The sequence below is a fragment of the Salvelinus fontinalis genome, unplaced genomic scaffold, assembly GCF_029448725.1.
Source record: "Salvelinus fontinalis isolate EN_2023a unplaced genomic scaffold, ASM2944872v1 scaffold_0027, whole genome shotgun sequence".
Taxonomy (NCBI): domain Eukaryota; kingdom Metazoa; phylum Chordata; class Actinopteri; order Salmoniformes; family Salmonidae; genus Salvelinus; species Salvelinus fontinalis.
The window spans coordinates 478022-481612 of record NW_026600236.1 but is presented as its reverse complement, the minus strand read 5'-3'; positions in this window follow the sequence as shown (position 1 = coordinate 481612).

The following is a 3591-nucleotide window of genomic DNA, read 5'->3' as shown; positions in this document are numbered from 1 at the left end:
GCTTTGGTAGGATTTATAAACAGTCATAAAGTCGGATTGCTTGTAGCCTATATGATATTGAACAATTATACAATTGTGCCATCTAGTGTACACTATAGAAATGACCTCCCCATTCTGGAGGGACTTTTTTATTTTTTTTATTTCACCTTTATTTAACCAGGTAGGCTAGTTGAGAACAAGTTCTCATTTGCAACTGCGACCTGGCCAAGATAAAGCATAGCAGTGTGAACAGACAACAACACAGAGTTACACATGGAGTAAACAATAAACAAGTCAATAACATGGTAGAAAAAAGATAATCTATATACAATGTGTGCAAAAGGCATGAGGTAGGCAATAAATTGCAAATAATTACAATTTAGCAGATTAACACTGGAGTGATAAATCATCAGATGATCATGTGCAAGAAGAGATACTGGTGTGCAAAAGAGCAGAAAAGTAAATAAATAAAAGCAGTATGGGGGTGAGGTAGGTAAATTGGGTGGGTAGTTTACAGATGGACTATGTACAGCTGCAGCGATCGGTTAGCTGCTCGGATAGCAGATTTTTAAAGTTGTTGAGGGAGATAAAAGTCTCCAACTTCAGAGATTTTTGCAATTCGTTCCAGTCGCAGGCAGCAGAGAACTGGAAGGAAAGGCGTCCAAATGAGGTTTTGGCTTTAGGGATGATCAGTGAGATACACCTGCTGGAGCGCGTGCTACGGGTGGGTGTAGCCATCGTGACCAGTGAACTGAGATAAGGCGGCACTTTACCTAGCATAGCCTTGTAGATGACCTGGAGCCAGTGGGTCTGACGACGAACATGTAGCGAGGGCCAGCCGACTAGGGCATACAGGTCGCAGTGGTGGGTCGTATAAGGTGCTTTAGTAACAAAACGGATGGCACTGTGATAAACTGCATCCAGTTTGCTGAGTAGAGTATTGGAAGCTATTTTGTAGATGACATCGCCGAAGTCGAGGATCGGTAGGATAGTCAGTTTTACTAGGGTAAGTTTGGCGGCGTGAGTGAAGGAGGCTTTGTTGCGGAATAGAAAGCCGACTCTAGATTTGATTTTGGATTGGAGATGTTTGATATGAGTCTGGAAGGAGAGTTTGCAGTCTATCCAGACACCTAGGTACTTATAGATGTCCACATATTCTAGGTCGGAACCGTCCAGGGTGGTGATGCTAGTCGGGCGTGCGGGTGCAGGCAGCGAACGGATGAAAAGCATGCATTTGGTTTTACTAGCGTTTAAGAGCAGTTGGAGGCCACGGAAGGAGTGTTGTATGGCATTGAAGCTCGTTTGGAGGTTAGATAGCACAATGTCCAGGGAAGGTCCGGAAGTATACAGAATGGTGTCGTCTGCGTAGAGGTGGATCAGGGAATCGCCCGCAGCAAGAGCAACATCATTGGTGTATACAGAGAAAAGAGTCGGCCCGAGAATTGAACCCTGTGGTACCCCCATAGAGACTGCCAGAGGACCGGACAACATGCCCTCCGATTTGACACACTGAACTCTGTCTGCAAAGTAGTTGGTGAACCAGGCAAGGCAGTCATTAGAAAAACCGAGGCTATTGAGTCTGCCGATAAGAATATGGTGATTGACAGAGTCGAAAGCCTTGGCCAGGTCGATGAAGACGGCTGCACAGTAATGTCTTTTATCGATGGCGGTTATGATATCGTTTAGTACCTTGAGCGTGGCTGAGGTGCACCCGTGACCGGCTCGGAAACCGGATTGCACAGCGGAGAAGGTACGGTGGGATTCGAGATGGTCAGTGATCTGTTTGTTGACTTGGCTTTCGAAGACCTTAGCTAGGCAGGGCAGGATGGATATAGGTCTGTAACAGTTTGGGTCCAGGGTGTCTCCCCCTTTGAAGAGGGGGATGACAGCGGCAGCTTTCCAATCCTTGGGGATCTCAGATGATACGAAGGAGAGGTTGAACAGGCTGGTAATAGGGGGTGCGACAATGGCGGCGGACAGTTTCAGAAATAGGGGGTCCAGATTGTCAAGCCCAGCTGATTTGTATGGGTCCAGGTTTTCCAGCTCTTTCAGAACATCTGCTATCTGGATATGGGTAAAGGAGAAGCTGGGGAGGCTTGGGCGAGTAGCAGCGGGGGGGGGGGGGGGGGGGGGGCGGGGCGGGGCTGTTGGCCAAAGTTGGAGTCGCCAGGTGGAAGGCATGGCCAGCCATTGAGAAATGTTTGTTGAAGTTTTCGATTATCACGGACTTATCAGTGGTGACCGTGTTATCTAGCCTCAGTGCAGTGGGCAGCTGGGAGGAGGTGCTCTTGTTTTCCATGGACTTTACAGTATCCCAGAACTTTTTGGAGTTAGAGCTACAGGATGCAAATTTCTGCTTGAAAAAGCTGGCCTTTGCTTTCCTGACTGACTGCGTGTATTGGTTCCTGACTTCCCTGAACAGTTGCATATCGCGGGGGCTCTTCGATGCTATTGCAGTTCGCCACAGGATGTTTTTGTGCTGGTCGAGGGCAGTCAGGTCTGGAGTGAACCAAGGGCTATATCTGTTCTTGGTTCTGCATTTTTTGAACGGAGCATGCTTATCTAATATGGTGAGGAAGTAACTTTTAAAGAATGACCAGGCATCCTCGACTGACGGGATGAGGTCAATATCCTTCCAGGGTACCCGGGCCAGGTCGATTAGAAAGGCCTGCTCGCAGAAGTGTTTTAGGGAGCGTTTGACAGTGATGAGGGTGGTCGTTTGACCGTGGACCCGTGGCGGATACAGGCAATGAGGCAGTGATCGCTGAGATCTTGATTGAAGACAGCAGAGGTGTATTTGGAGGGCAAGTTGGTCAGGATAATGTCTATTAGGGTGCCCATGTTTACGGATTTAGGGTTGTACCTGGTGGGTTCCTTGATGATTTGTGTGAGATTGAGGGCATCAAGCTTAGATTGTAGGACTGCCGGGGTGTTAAGCATATCCCAGTTTAGGTCACCTAACAGAACAAACTCTGAAGCTAGATGGGGAGCGATCAATTCACAGATGGTGTCCAGGGCACAGCTGGGAGCTGAGGGGGGTCGGTAGCAGGCGGCAACAGTGAGAGACTTATTTCTGGAGAGATTAATTTTTAAAATTAGAAGTTCGAACTGTTTGGGCATAGACTTGGAAAGTATGACAGAACTTTGCAGGCTATCTCTGCAGTAGATTGCAACTCCTCCCCCTTTGGCAGTTCTATCTTGACGGAAAGTGTTATAGTTGGGTATGGAAATCTCAGAGTTTTTGGTGGCCTTCCAAAGCCAGGATTCAGACACGGCAAGGACATCTGGGTTGGCAGAGTGTGCTAAAGCGGTGAGTAAGGCAAACTTAGGGAGGAGGCTTCTGATGTTGACATGCATGAGGCCAAGGCTTTTTCGATCACAGAAGTCAACAAATGAGGGTGACTGGGGACATGCAGGGCCTGGGTTTACCTACACATCACCCGAGGAACAGAGGTGTAGTAGGATGAGGGTGCGGCTAAAGGCTATCAAAACTGGTCGCCTAGAGCGTTGGGGACAAGGAATAAAAGGAGCAGATTTATGGGCGTGGTAGAATAGATTCTGGGCATAATGTGCAGACCAGGGTATGGTGGGGCACGGGTACAGCGGAGGCAA